Here is a 16,376-nt window from a genome sequence, read left to right as displayed (position 1 = left end):
TCTAAGTGCTATTACTATTTTGCAACCTTTTCACAAGCAAAGTCAATGGAGAAGCCAGATTCACTTAACAACCATGTTACTAAGAATTGCAGTGATTCACTTAACAACTGTGGCAAGAAAAGTTGTAGAATGGGGCAAAACTCACTGAACAAATGTCTCATTTAGCAACAGAAAGTTTGGGTTCAATTGTGGTACTACGTGAGGGGCTACATGTAGATTACTTTTTAAACCAAATTTAAACTTTTGTCTTTTCTTTCCCCTACTATAGATGCTTCTGCGCACTTTCTTCTAACACATGGGCATTTCACTAGGTGAAAACTAGATTAATTTCACATTAAATGCAAGCCAGAATACCTTTTTCCTCACCTCTAGATAAGGCTTGAACAAATGCAGACATTAGATGTACAGGTGAAACTTGAAAAATTAGAATATCATGCAAAAGTTCATTTCAGTAATGCAACTTAAAAGGTGAACCTAATATATGAGATAGACTCATTACATGCAAAGCAAGATAGTTCAAGCTGTGATGTGTCATAATTGAGATGATTATGGTTTACAGCTCATGAAAACCCCAAATCCACAATCTCAGAAAATTAGAATATTGTGAAAAGATTCAATATTCTAGGCTCAAAGTGTCCCACTCTAATCAGCTAATTAAGCCATAATACCTGTAAAGGGTTCCTGAGCCTTTAAATGGTCTCTCAGTCTGGTTCAGTAAGAATCACAATCATGAGAAAGACTGCTGACCTGACAGTTGTGCAGAAAACCATCATTGACACCCTCCATAAGGAGGGAAAGCCTCAAAAGGTAATTGCAAAAGAAGTTGGATGTTCCCAAAGTGCTGTATCAAAGCATATTAATAGAAAGTTATGGGGAAGGGAAAAGTGTGGAAGAAAAAGGTGCACAAGCAGCAGGGATGACCTCAGCCTGGAGAGGAGTGTCAGGAAAAGGCCATTCAAAAGTGTTGGGGACTTTCCCAAGGAGTGGACTGAGGTTGGAGTCAGTGAATCAAGAGCTACCACACACAGACGGATCCTAGACATGGGCTTCAAATGTCGTATTCCTCTTGTCAAGCCGCTCCTGAACAACAAACAACGTCAGAAGCGTCTTACCTGGGCTAAAGAAAAACAGAACTGGTCTGTTGCTCAGTGGTCCAAAGTCCTCTTTTCCGATGAGAGCCACTTTTGCATCTCATTTGGAACCAAAGACCCAGAGTCTGGAGGAAGAATGGAGACACTGCACACTGCAAGATGCTTGAAGTCCACTGTGAATTTTCCACAGTCTGTGTTGATTTGGGGAGCCATGTCATCTGCTGGTGTTGGTCCATGGTGCTTCATTAAGTCCAGGGTCAACACAACCATCTACCAGGAGATTTTGGAGCACTTCATGCTTCCTTCCACAGACAAGCTTTATGGGGATGCTGACTTCATTTTCCAATAGGACTTGGCACCTGCCCACACTGCCAAAAGCACCAAAACCTGGTTCAATGACCGTGGGATTACTGTGCTTGATTGGCCAGCAAACTCGCCTGACCTGAACCCCATAGAGAATCTATGGGGCATTGCCAAGAGAAAGATAAGAGACATGAGACCGAACAATGCAGAAGAGCTGAAGGCAGATATTGAAGCATCCTGGTCTTCCATAACACTTCAGCAGTGCCACAGGCTGATAGCTTCCATGCCACGCTGCATTGAGGCAGTAATTGCTGCAAAAGGGGCCCAAACAAAATACTGAGTATATCTGCATGCTTATACTTTTCAGAGGTCCGATATTGTTCTATGTACAATCCTTGTTTTATTGATTGCATGTAATATTCTAATTTTCTGAGATTGTGGATTTGGGGTTTTCATGAGCTGTAAGCCATAATCATCACAATTATGACAAATCACGGCTTGAGCTATCTTGCTTTGCATGTAATGAGTCTATCTCATATATTAGTTTCACCTTTTAAGTTGCATTATTGAAATAAATGAACTTTTGCATGATATTCTAATTTTTCAAGTTTCACCTGTACCTACAAGAGATATTTGATTTGTAAAACATGTATACAAACACACACAAACACACACACACACACACACACACACACACACACACTATACAAACCATATACAAACTTTAAAATTGTTATATTCTCTACTAAGCCACTGTACGATTTCTTTAGGGAGCCTAGGCTCTAACAACAAGAATTTATTCAATGAATATTCAGATGAATTTCTCCAAAGAAAAGTTGAAGGCAGGTACAAATTCTCCAAGGATGAGGGAAAAGGTTTTTGCAGATTGTAATGAAGCCACTGCACTTTTCTTTGGCTGTAGCAGGAGCAATGTTACTGCTAGTATATGAATACACAGAAAAAACTGCCTCTGTGTGACATTGAGACTCTCTTTAATACTAAATAATGATGAACACTGCTATTTCTTTATCGAAACACCTTTGTAAAGATACAATGTTCATGGTAACTGACAGTTCTAGTGCTAAGTATAAGCCTTAATGTTAGGAAATGAACCAGAAAGGCCTGAAATGTGGAGATTTAGAAGAGTAATGGTAGGCTGCAGGGCTGAAGAGAAACTAGTAGCGTTGTCACAAACATGGGGACATGTGAGAAAGGCCATAATTGGAAAGGTTGTCACTATGAGCTGTCAGCGGTCAGCAGCATTCAAATACCACAGTTCATCCAGCTATAGCCTTGAACTGTGCTATGATGTGGTCACAGGAACATTTGCAAAACACAGAGGTATTCAGACTATATCTACACTCCTGTAAACACACACACACAGTGTGTGTGAATGTATGCGTGTATATCTATATCTATATCTATATCTATATCTATATCTATATCTATCTATCTATCTATCTATCTATCTATCTATCTATCTATCTATCTATCTATCTATCTATCTATCTAATGGGGGCAGTACCTAAAATTAGCTGCAACCTATTAATTTAAATGACATCTCTTATGTTTCCCCCATCCATTTTGCAAACCTGATATTGCTTTTATGCATACACTACTAAAGCTATTCTGTGCCAGGATTAATATTTTACCTTTATACACCAGGAAAAACACAATATCATGCAAGGTATATTGATAGGTTTCATGTGCTTATCGTGGTGCTCATTTATGCGATATTTGTGAAATCGAAGTCAAAAGACAGCTCCATCAGTAGCAGAAAAATGCTATCAGTTCCATCAGTTAACCAGTGTAGAGCCGCAGAGTGCCCCTGGCAGGGGCTCTGGGGGGAAGGGAGGCAACATATGGCCAAGAACTGGAAACAAAAAACCATGGGATCAAGACTTTGAACCAACAGAATCCTCAAAAAGGTGATGAGGAAGATACCATTTATTTTGATTCAATACAGGGAATAGAATTTTGGGGAAACTGGGTAAAGTTATTTTCCAACTGCCCCCTGTAGAGACTTAACTGAGACATAAATCAGACTGAATGGAAATTAATTTTTAAATCCCCATTAAAAAAAAAGCCCATAATTACTGGCAGGAACTTCTTTCAGTCAATTGTGCACACAGAAACATTTGGAAGAGTGGTGGGATTCAATTTTTTTTACTACCTGTTCTGTGGGTGTGGTTTGGTGGGCGTGGCAGGGGAAGGATGCTGTAAAATCTCCAGTCAGAGGTGGTATTTGCCGGTTCTCCTGACTACTCAAAATTTCCACTACCAGTTCTCCAGGACTAGTCAGAACCTGCTGAATACCACCTCTGATTTGGAACCTATTTTTATCCTACACAACTTGGATGTGTGGACTATAATTCCTGTAAAATAATAAGCAATAAATAATCACTTTTCTGTAAGCCTTGGGGGATCATATTTATCTGGTCCAAATGATGGGGCATTCTCTGTTTTTAAAGGGTGGATCCAAGAGACCATTGGTATGAAAGTCAAAAATGTGGAGGTGCCTCTCTCCTCTTAAGAGTAATCTGTTGTCTTTCACAATAGGATGCATTTCTATTGTTTCCCCCTTTATAAAGATGGGAACACAAGCTGTATCGGGGAGGAGAGGGAAAGTTGTGAGGAGGACAGAGAGAAGAACAGACCCTTAAAGGAGCTGAACATATTTGACTCCACAGCAGCTCCCCTCACCCCGCATACTATCAATATGGAAATGGAAGATAAGACTTCTAACCAGAGGTGGTATTCAGCAAGTTCTGACCAGTTCTGGAGAACCTGAAGCAGAAATTTTGAGTAATTTAGAGAACTAGCAAATACCGCCTCTGACTGGAGATTTTACAGTCTCCTTCCCCTGCCATGCCCACCAAGCCACGCCCACAGAATCGGTAGTAAAAAAAAATTGAATCCCACCACTGCTTTTAACCCTCAGGAGCTGCATTCTGTTTCAAGCATGTAATTCAAAGGAATGTACACAAGGCAAACTATTGGCATTGAAGATGCACGAAGAGAGATCAGAGGTGATGGGCTTTTTGTGTGATATGTCAAGAGAAGAAAACACTTGCTGTTTTAATTTTTCTCTGACACCCTTTTTTGGGTAGTCTTTTGCTTTCTGTTCACCGGGACAAAATGAAATAAAGGCAAATTAGCTGAAGCCATCCACATTTTAATGTCTTTCAACACATTCTCTGCAGGTGCCCCACGAAGTGCTATGTTGTCTGCTCTTATAAAGAAGGCTGGCTGAATCCACTAGAAAACTTGAAATACCAGGGGCACCAAGAAGATTTCAAAAGAAAACCAGGAGAACCTTCTGCCTGCAAAAGAAGAGGGAGGGATACAAGCGGAGTGGGAAGGCACCTGACATTTGAAAACAAAACTGCACCTTGAAGAGGAGTACCAAAGGAAAGCAGGAGTCTGGCCGCAAAGGGTCAAGAGCATATGGCTGGGGATGCACCAAAAGCCTTTCCTCTGAGGGAGGAACACATGTTTCAGCTGCCAGAAAGGGATGGAATTGCTCTCAGCTGGGGGAGCAGCATGTGACATTCTCAGCAATGCAGAATGCCCTTTGGATGATGCTTGACATCAGCAATACACCCGTCTCACCCTTCTTTAACCCACAGGCTCATGTGTACATTTCTAGCCTGCATTCCATCTATCAAATACAGTACATGCAGGAGGAGAGGTATGGGTGAAGAGGCAGGCAGAAGGGAGCCAATGAGGCAGGAGGCTCAGCGTTCAACTGGCTGGATCTATTGTTCTGAATCCCATCTGCAAAATAAGCAATGCCCCCATCCAAACCCATCTGTTATCACATAGCGGTTTTTTTTAATAACAGCACACAGCATTCCCCCTCCCCTTGCATTTTAAATCTTGGGCTATTCAGACAAAAACACATAGCAGAGACCATTCTAAGTAGCTGCTTTTAAAAAAAACTATCATATCATGCTCAGGTTTCATTAGCAAAAGTGGAGATTTATGCGAGGGTGAATTTATCTTCTCTTCCAAAAAGTAGTCTCCAAAAAGCCAGAGGGAAGCCATCCGAAGGCCCATTGTAAGGCACAGTGAGAGATGGGGAGGTCAGTAAAATCAGACGGAGCTTTCCAGACAACATTAAAACCGTATTAATGGGCTGTGGTCCACTTCTATAAATAAATCTTTTTTAATACAAAGGAAGTGAAGATGATCTCAGATTTAGTATGATATTCCTTTCAATCTGTATTAACACGAGGAGAGACAGTTTCATTATGAAAGTAGTACAGATTAATAACCTTCACCCAGTTTTCGTAAGTGCTCATAATCCACAAAAAAGCTATTTCAATTTTGTGCCTGTTTAATGCAGTGGTAGGGGTGGGGGAAGGGGAGGAAACCTTCAATAAACAGGAATCATTGAGGAATTTACAGAATTTATGCATTACTTAAAAGCACTGATATTGTAATTTTATTAGAAAGTAACTGCTTAGTTTTTACATCCCTTAAACAATACACAGTCTTCCTGTTCACATGCTGTGTTTGTTTACATCTTATGCTCTATACATTTTTGCCTTGAACTTTCTGCCCTAATTGGAAATGAGGTGACGCTAATGTATACTTTCACCTTCTAATGTTCTAATTCTGATAACTAGAATTAGAGAATCTCCCAGGCTTGGGTTAGGCTGGTTGGAGCCCCTTGCTGGGGGTCTGATATGTTTGTTATTCTTGATACAGATTTATCATCTTCTTTTTTGTTACTTTATATACTTATTATTTTGTTCCTGTGAGCTGTCCAGAGTGGACTGAAGTTGGGTGGCAAAATAAATGAATAAACTCTTTTATTGCAACTGAGCTTACTCTGCAGATTCAGCCCCATATGTGTTATGACTCCCCTTCAAATTCAAGCGAGCAAAACAAAAAGCAGCCATTTCAGAAGTAATTCAAACCAAAACAAAGTCCCACAAGAAAACGGCTAGCATAAATCCCAATTCACAGCATAAATCTTTACTCTGTCCGGCAAACCTGTCGTGGCAATAAATCTCAAGCCTCAGAGCTTCTGCTGTAACATCTTCACTCTCAATTAGTCACTTTGCTTCTGGCGAATTCTACCAGCCCAGCTGTGTCCTTTTATTCACTTAGGCAATGTGCTAATTTCCCTAATTATTGGCTCGCTCTCCTCCTTCTTTCTAACTGGGTTTGTCTCCTTAGTCTCCTTCTGTTCCTTACGTTTAACCACAAGTTTTCCAAATTCTCATCTCCACTAGAAGACTCTCTCATGCCTTCCCTGTCAGCCATTCCCGGCTGCTGATCAGTTAAAGAACCAGAGGAGGTCAAAGGTCCTGACAATTCTAATACTTCAGGTCTGTCTTCCTTTGTTACATCCATCTCCTCATCCTGGTTACTATTCCAATCACTGAGCCATGCCGGCTCATATTTTTCTGCCATGTCCTCCTCACTTGAACTCATATCAGCCACAGGAGCAGAATCCAGATCCGGAGCCACAACACATATGTATTTAAAGAGTTAATCTGTCATGGCTATCAAAAGTAATATTTTAATTCTGACAACCAAGTCCATATAAAACTTACTTACAGATGTAGAGATTGTTATATTTACTATGTTACATTTGATGTTTCTTAAATTATCAATACATTGGACTTCTATGCATTTACTTATAGCAATAGAAGAGATATGTCGCTTAGGGTTGAACTTAGAGTCCTTAGTGTTCATCAAGTTCACTTGGTTGCCTCCAAACAGATTTCCTTACTCAACATTTCCTTACCCAACTATGCAACATCTTCAGTGCTAGAAGATGATGGGTTTTGCTCTGTTTCTGTATAATAGCTTGCCCCCTCCCTTCTAGCACTGAAGGTGTTACCTAACATCTGCAATCAAACAACCAAGCTCAGACAGCACCAAGGACACCATATGATTTGCTTGTAAATAGTACAGATTTAATGAATCAATTTTAAACAGATCTAACTTCTTGCAAAAGCCATTTCTCTGTTAATTAACTCATTCAAATGGATTGTCTCTCGTATTTGTTTACTTATTTCATCTACTACCAGAAAAGACATGTTACATAATAGAGCTCTCCAAGTCAAGTTGTGTTGTTGTACCATTCATGTCTTCCAATCATCTTGACTCCTAGTGACTCTCTTTCATAATTTTAACCGAGTGTTATATTTATAACCACTTCTATATATCTATTTTTTAGTATATTGTAAGCTGCATAGTGTCACCACAAACAGCAAGATGGGTGGTATATAAATTAATTAATTATAAATGCCTTTGTGAGAAGGCACATTACCCCCAACCCAGAAATAACCCTGAGACTTCAAGACTAATAGAGTGACCTCCATGAATTTATCCAACCCCCCTCTTCCAAGCCACTGAAGAAGTCAATGGCCATCATCACATCCTGTGATAATGAATTCCTCATCTTTGTCATTTCAAATCACAAAGAACACAGAACAGTCTGGTTTCTCATGAGAGCACTCTCAAAAACAAAACTCTAATAATAACTTTGCTTTAGGCTTTAAAGGGTAAAGAAATAATATATGCTTCTCTAGAGAGGCATATCTGATCAGCGTTACTTCAAACTTTTTAAATTTTTTAATCATCCAAAGAACACAAAAAGTGGAGGAAATCCTTTTGGAGTATAATGTGCTTGCAATGACTAAATGTTGATATGAATATTTATACAAGCCAGCTTCAGTACTTCTGATGTTTGTTATTTGTTTCATTTACCTAATTTAGTCACAAGTTGCGGCCGAAGACCAAAATATGGGTGCATTTATGTAGGAAGTTTTCTAATCAATAAAATGATGTTCCAAATGCATTTTATTGTCAGTTCATCACTTCTACAGGTCTTAGAATAGAAAAACCTACCACCCTTTATACTGTATTATGCATCTATGCTGGGAAAAAAACCACCAAATCTCAAGCATGGGAAGCATATCCACGGTTTAAATTTTGTAAAAGTTACTGCTGAGACAGAGATCAAATTATATTTGATTTCCAATAGATAGATTCCGCCACCAGCTGAGGAAGAGCTCTACCATTTCCTAGTTGCAATTAAAGCAGTGAGAACTTTTACTTAATTAAAATTGTAAAACCACTGGGAGTTGTAAAGTAGCAGTTCAAAAACATAATGCTCATGCCTGCACTAGTAACTAGATTTTCAGAATTTCAGAAATATTAGGACGACAGACAAATTAATGAGGCATTCCACAATCATCCTGAAAGACACAAACTTGTCACTTTTACTATTATTCCTTGGGTGCAAAATAAGGCCTGGGCTATTCTCTCAAACTTTTACCAGTACATTTCCGATGTAAAAACCCTGTCAAGTTCAGCTCATAGCTTCATGGGTACGCCCAGTAAAAGCTGGAAACAGTAGGCAGATGGCTAGCGGTCAACTTCTTTTAGGATGTTTTCAGACTGCCAATCAAGTTTTACAACCATCCTGTTTTCACATGTTAATCAAAACTCTAAGTTAACTGTGACTACGGACTTGTTTTATATTCCAATGTTATTTTCACAGTACATTATCACAATATCTGTTCCTTGGTAGATATTGTAACCAACTTCAAATGGCAGTAGAATCATTCCAATGCACACAGCAATTGTCAAATGCAGCCACTATCTCTCTACCTCAACCCTGACCTGCAATAAGTATGCTCAGGGCACCTCACTCAGCTTAGTATTTCCATGGTATCTCTATCTCCTATGGCATTATTCCTGTTAAGCAGTTGAGCCAGCTGATTTCCACTTAGCTGTGGTCAAAATGATGTCAGAACTTTTTTCCATAAGAAACAATGGCTTTGTGACACATTGGGGTGGGGGCTGTTAATGATCTGAGGAAACTTTAGTCTCATCTTATCCTGCAGGCATCCCAACAAGTCTTTCAAGAGGAAAAATGACTTGTTCCCTGTTCAATTACCCCACCCACAAAAGTCCTCCTCCTCCTCCTCTCCTTCTATTTATTTATTTATTTATTTATTTGATTTGCCAATTGTTTACAAGATAATAAGTATAAATGTATACATAGTTGTGAATACATGAAATGGGTACATATAAGAAAAATAAAAGAATAAGAGAAACAATAGGACAGGGACGGTAGGCACGTTGGTGCGCTTATGCACGCCCCTACAGGCCTCTTAGGAAAGGGGTGAGGTCAATAGTAGACAGTCTAAGGTTAAAGTTTTTGGGGTTTGGGGAAGAAACTACAGAGTCGGGTAGAGTATTCCAGACATTGACCACTCTATTGCTGAAGTCGTATTTCCTGCAATCAAGTTTGGTGCGGTTTACTTTGAGTTTGTATCTATTGTGTGCTCTTGTGTTGTTATGGTTGAAGTTGAAGTATTCATTGACAGGTAGGACATTGCAATGTATGATTTTGTATACCATGCTTAAGTCAGACCGAAGACGGCGTAATTCAAGGTTTTCAAGTTCTAGAATTTCAAGTCTGGTGGCATAAGGTATTCTACAACGAGTAGAGGAGTGGAGAACTCTTCTTGTGAAATATTTCTGGACTTTCTCAATTGTGCTAATATCAGATACATAGTGTGGGTTCCAGACTGATGAACTGTATTCGAGTATTGGTCTAGCAAATGTTTTGTATGCTCTGGTTAGTAGTGTGATATTACCAGAGAAAAAGCTACGTAGGATTAGGTTAACAACTCTTAATGCCTTTTTGGCTATGTAGTTGCAGTGGGCTCTAGCACTTAGATCATTAGAGGTGAGTATTCCAAGGTCCTTTACAGAGCTTGAGTCATCAACAAGATCTTGACTATTCAGCTTGTATTTTATTTTCTGATTTTTTTGCCAATATGTAAGACAGAGCATTTATTTGTTGAGATTTGAAGTTGCCATTTGTTTGACCACTCTGATACATAGTCAAGATCTTTTTGTAGGGTAGCAGTATTGTCTGTGGTATTGAACAGCTTTACATCATCAGCGAAGAGAACGCAATTGCTCTTAATATGATCACAGAGGTCGCTTATGTAGAGTATGAAGAGAGTTGGTCCTAGAACACTGCCTTGGGGAACACCACTATTGACAGGTACTGGATTTGATAGTACGCTCCCGATTTTGACCATTTGTTGTCTGTTTGACAGGAATGCTTCTATCCAGTTATTCAGTTGTCCAGAGATACCATAGATTTTATTTTTAGGAGTAGTTTGTCGTGTACCACTGAATCAAAGGCTTTACAGAAGTCTATGTAGATTGCGTCTATTGCTTCTATCCCCTCTCCCCCTCCTCCCTCTCCTTCTCTCCATGCTGCAGATCGTTTATTTCACTTCTTTTTTTGCATGGAATGGGAAGCTGAAGGTTTTTGTTGCTATTGCATCAAGTTCTATGGCAAGACAGTGATTTTTGCTCCTGGGTTCTCAGTACCATGTGACATTGAGAGTGAAGTCAGATTATTTTCAAGCATTGCTCGGGAAAGAAAGATGGTGAAGAAATAAGAATCTCAGTTCCACAACACTGCTCTGGCAAAAATACATGGAATGGGAATTAGGGGTTTTCTGTAACAAAAGCATAAGCTTCACAAGCTTCTGCAATTAATGTGTTCCTATTAATTTTTCTTTCCTTCCTTCCTTCCTTCCTTCCTTCCTTCCTTCCTTCCTTCCTTCCTTCCTTCCTTCCTTCCTTCCCCATCTCACAAACACATACACACACTCCCCTTCCTTCCTTCCTTTGCCATCTCACAAACACATACACACACTCCTGTACCATAACCTTTCTTTTAGTTGCTACTGTTAACAGTTAAACTGTTAAAATTTAACAGTTGCTTTTATATCATGAGCCTGCCGAGAACTTCTTTATATCTTCTTTCACTGCCCATGACCTGAAAATAACATAGATCATCTGCCAACAAACATTCCCCTCTTCTTCATTCTCTACCCCACAAATATTATTCTATACCTTTTTTTTTTTTTTTTTTTGCAGTTACCGCTGCATTTTTCAACCAAGCAAAATGGGGCATGAAGAAAGCTGGTTTCTTCTCTATGTACCTCGAGATCAGACAATTGAGGTGCGGAAGAGAAGATTCCTTTATCCTTTGCAAACTAGATTTAGGGCAAAGTGTTGAACTTCATCTCACATTGTGAAAAATCCACATATCTAGGTTCTGTACTCCAGAAATCTGTTTCATCTCAATTTCAGCCCAGTTGATCAAGGCTCACCCAGGGATATTTCCCGCCTAAAGCAAATGACCTCATTATGCCCCTGCCTCAATGCCACCTGAAGAAACCCACTGACTGGCAGCTGAATCTTACTTCAAGGAAGTAAAATTCCTCTACTTCACTTTAGAAAAGCAAGCAAAATTAAGGGCACATACAATACCCCCCCCCCCCCACTTTGCTACTATTCATTATTTTTCTTACATAGGACTTACTTGATACCTCTTAAAATAAATTCTACAATTCTGCAGCAGGAACACATGAGCAGAGTAACTTGAAGTTTCTTGTGAGAATGGCAGAGCAACCTGAGCTTAAACTTAAAGTTTCATGTGAGAAAGATAAAACCCAACAAGACCCAGAAGTACCAAAGACTGGAGGAGAAAGGAGTTCAGAATAATCTGTTCTCCAGCATCCTTGCCCGTGACACCTATGTCATCCATCTTAACATTCAACCTAATCTTGAATTGTTCATACCACTGCAGTTCATGTGCTACTCTAAAAGTATAACATTATTCGTTTATGGGATACAGCTTATATATGCCATGAACCTGTTTGTCACAAGAAGCCCAGTTTCATCTGAGGTACTAAAACACACAAATATTTTCTGCTTTTGCAAAGGATCGTTCACTTAGGGTTCACCCATTGTAATTCCTATCAGCAGGGGTGGGAAACTATGGCACCTTTACAACCTGTGGACTTCAACTCCCAGAATTCCTGAGCCAGTGTGGTTGCTCATCCCTGCCAAGAGTGTGCAGACAGTCTGCTTTGAGATTTCCTCAATGTTTTAGAGATGTGGCTGGTTACTTTGCAAATGGAGGGGAAGAATCAATGTCATTGACAGAAGTTAGGACTCATTTGAATACCACCATTCTGTGTTTTTTTTTAATTAAGGTTTCCTAAAATATAAAAGTAACCAACTAAAATTATTGCAGGTGAACAGGTTACAATAAGTAGAAAGACAGGTTTTACAAAGTAGGACTTGTAAGTTAATCATATATTGGACACAGGAACAGAAAATATGAACTCTACAGTGGTAACTAACCTGTTATATTGAGTAACATTGCATCATGTTAGCAACCAGGAACAAATATGATGAAGCCCTCATCGCTTGAGAATGAGATATAGCACCTGCAGAGTCTTGAAAAGTCTTCAATCCTTCTGGGCATATGCTTTGATTCAACCCGAGTCACCATTTCCACCATATGAATCAAATTAATGAAGATTAATTGGAAACCCATGATCATTTAAATAGATAGATTAGTTAATGCTCATTCTGGTAATCCATTCTCCTCTTCTGCTTGAGGGCTATATTGGGACTCCTCAAAGCCAATGATACCAGAGTAAAATGTAGACCTTTGTAGCTTAGAACCATGTTATGACCCCAAAATTTGACAATTGCCATTGACAACTTCAAACTATTTTCTTGGGAAAAAGTGAGAAAAACAATCTAGGCAACTATGGATTGGAGCCTGAGAATTTTTTTTTAAGGGGAGGTAATGATTTCTTTAACAAGAAAATGTTTCCCTTGGATCAATTTCAGCTCCTACTACCCATAGCAGCTTTTTCAGAGTGGGTTCCTCCCTCCCCTCCTTTCAATTTAGCCTATAGCCCTAGATTTCCCAATGGATTCTCCTCCAAGTAATAGTCAGGTCTGATCCCACCTAGTCCTTTTTCACCCTCTAAAGATTAAGCCAGGTTAGCTAAACGCCGCCATCTGCTTTGACTAAAGGTTTCTTCAAGGTTTCTTTGTCTTGTAATGCTTGAACCCTAAAAGGGAAAAAAAATCTCAGAATTTTGCATCAAAAAGGAGAAACAAAAGGCACATAAAAGTAATCTGAACAATCATTGAAAAACAATATAACAGCTACTTTTCCATAATCATTTTAATTAAATCTTATAAGTACCTCATCCGTCTCCACTGCTATTAGTGACTGCAGGCATACAATCCAACCACAAAAAGGAGGGAAGACACGCAGAAGAGAGGAATTCCCAGCCAATTTGAGGAGTCAAAGTCCATGCAACTAGAGTAGCAATCAGAGGACAGGAAAACCATGCTGCATTAATTCAAATCTCTGTTAGGAACGATGCATCTGAAGGTTTTTGCGTATTACAGCAGCAGATTAAGTAATCAGTCAGGCTTTTTCAAGAGATCTCCATGGGACCATCATAACACGTAAGGCATTTGTGTTTTAAAATAACACAGTAGAACAATGTAAGTTTTGGTTACAGCTCCATAGTGTTAAGTACTGTGATACTACAGCATATGGACATGCCACATACTATGGACCCTGACATTTTCACTGCTAATGTCACCAGCAGCTTCAGGCTTTCCCCCTATAAATCAGCTAACCTCTTTCCCCTACAATCAGACAAGGTGAAAAGCTTATATGGCTGCCATTAGGATACAACATGAACCTTTGTCAATTGCCAATCCTATTTGTTGGAAAGGTTTCAAGGATTTAATCTATGAAGTTAAACATTCCTAGCAGGGAATGGCTTAATCGTGTCTCCATTCCTCAGCTGTTTTTCATACCAAGGGTGGGCAAATCAGGAAGCAATGCTCTTCTGCCCTCTCTTTGTTAAAAGGCAATACTGCTTAAATTTCTGCCTGACACATACTTATTAAACAGAGAGGGAGGAGGGAGGGAGAGAGAGAGAAACCCTGCCAAGAAAGAGAATGTGGCATTGCCAGGTCTAATTTGCTTCCCTTTCTGAACTGCTCTGACTTTAACATGTGAATCCAACACCTCTTTTAGGGCTAATCCCAGAGCTAATCCTTTAAAAAGCACCTTTCTCTCCTTCTCTTTTTAACATATCAAAAACTTGCCTCTGGGGCATTTTTTTTCCCCTTTGAAGAAAGCAAAGACAAATTAAAGTGTAATGGCTCAAACTCACCTTCTGACTCTATGTGATCTAACTCCAGTTGCTAATAATAAGCCAAGTTTATGAGGCATGGAGGTGTTTTTATATATCAGCTTAGCTCTGTCAACTTACACAGCTCTTCCCTCACCTCTGCAGAAGCATTAAATCACTCGTCTTTATAGGCAGCCGGGTAGCGGAAGGCCTGAGCAAGCAATGGGCTGGAAGGAATGGGTGTGAGGATCTTTTTCTTTATTTAAAAAAGCAGACAGGGAATGACAGAACATCAAAGCCCATTTCAAATGGTTTCAAGAGTTTGACAAAAGCAGTATAACTTGGATGCCATACAGATCTAATGTCAAACACCCAGTTAATGTGCACTGATGGACTACCTGAGTAATTGCAAGTAGTCCTTGACTTATGAGCACAATTGAAACCAGAATTTCCATTGTTATGCAAGGCGGTTGTTGAATGAGTCACATCCGATTTTCTGACACTTTTTGCTAAGAGCATCACTGTTACGTGAATCATGTGGTTCAAACCCCCATTGACTTTGCTAGTTGGAAACCAGCTGGGAGGGTCACAAATGGCAATCACACCACAAATGGGACACAGCAACTGTTGTAAATACATGTCAGTTGCTAAGGGCCCAAATTTTGATCATGTGACTCTGGGAATGCTGCAACAGTCATAAATACAAAGGATGGTTATGACTTTTTTCATCAAATGATTTTTAATGAAATGATTAAGTCCAGGATTACCTGTAAAGGCTGCCCTCTTCCTAGCAATCCAATCAGGTTCTCTGTGCCTCAGTTAGATAGAGAAGCCATAATCCCATTATAGCAGAATGTTTTCCAAAGTTTGTAGATATTGACACATGTAGAACATGCTATCTGTTCACTAGCCAGAGTGAACAGATGTAAAAAGACTGAACAGTTAATACAGACCATGAGAGAGGAATGTTGCTGAGACAGCTATCAGGGATGGGCATTTGGATAAGGTGAAATGCTTAAAAACAACCATCATAAATTGAGGACTATCTGCACTGTGAAGTTGACACTTTCCCTGAAAAGCTGAATATCTGGCTATTGTGAATTGTTCTATTACTTTCAATTATATAAGTTGCGAGAGGAATTCTTGTAGATCAAATGTTAAATACAGTATCATGAAAGATGTGTTTTAGATTTATAAATATATTAACAGCTTTTCTAGTATTTTTTTAAAATTTAGTATTTTTCTCTAAAACGTTTAAGCAGTTAGTTGTAGAGGGAAGATACCAGTCAAAGCTTTTTCTCTTTAGATATGAACTTTGGACATTTTTGCTTTGTCATTTACACAATAACTGTGAGTTCAAAAGCATGCAAATACAGTAGATAAATAGGTACCACTTCAGTGGGAAAGTAACAGTGCCCCATGTACACTGGTGTATATTCATGCTGGCCACATGACCATGGAAGAGTCTTCAGACAACACTGGTTCCCTTAGCTAAGAAAAGGAGATGACCTTCCCTTGAATCGGACACAACTGGGCAGGGGAAACCTTTACCTTTAATTGATGGTTGACAATTTCATTTTGGTTTTTGGCCACTGGACCTATTTTGTAATTCTTAATTACAATAAAATGCATTAGAAAGAATGATCTACACAACAAGCATCCTCTTAGAGCAACACATGATATCAGTGAAATTATCACTTACAATGTCCTATTTAGCCCTGAGTAAGAACATGAACATGATGGGGCAATATGTTAGCCATTTATGTATTTACTCCACAGTGGATCTGCTGTTGATTTAATTTTTCTCTTCTGTAGTCTATTTCGGAGTTTGATACTTGGACAGTAAATAATAAATAACTTCTCATATAGTATTTTCTAACATTTCCATTTGTCGACAATTCATTGCTTTGTCTAGGTTTTTAATATATATTAAGGTTTTTATTTATATACTTCTCCTCTG

The 16,376-nt window shown here is 39.1% G+C and overlaps 1 protein-coding gene across 9 annotated transcripts in view; it reads right to left on the bottom strand.

The window, feature by feature from the left end:
* Positions 1 to 16,376, bottom strand: part of TSPAN4 (tetraspanin 4) — a 797,106-nt gene that overhangs the window by 429,032 nt on the left and 351,698 nt on the right. The window contains exon 1 of one of the 9 annotated variants that reach the window (XM_087950834.1): positions 13,468 to 13,492. The exons of the other annotated variants lie outside the window; for them this stretch is intronic. The gene's annotated coding sequence lies outside the window, so the exon portion shown is untranslated. Of the gene's footprint in view, positions 1 to 13,467; positions 13,493 to 16,376 lie in introns of those variants that run through there. 9 annotated transcript variants of the gene reach the window in all.

This window comes from Notechis scutatus, chromosome 1 (genome assembly GCF_049901735.1).
Source record: "Notechis scutatus isolate UNSWTSFEM ecotype Mainland chromosome 1, rNotScu1.2, whole genome shotgun sequence".
NCBI classification, from domain to species: Eukaryota; Metazoa; Chordata; class Lepidosauria; order Squamata; family Elapidae; genus Notechis; species Notechis scutatus.
Note: the sequence above shows the minus strand (reverse complement) of the source record. Positions and strands in the feature narration are given on the sequence as shown.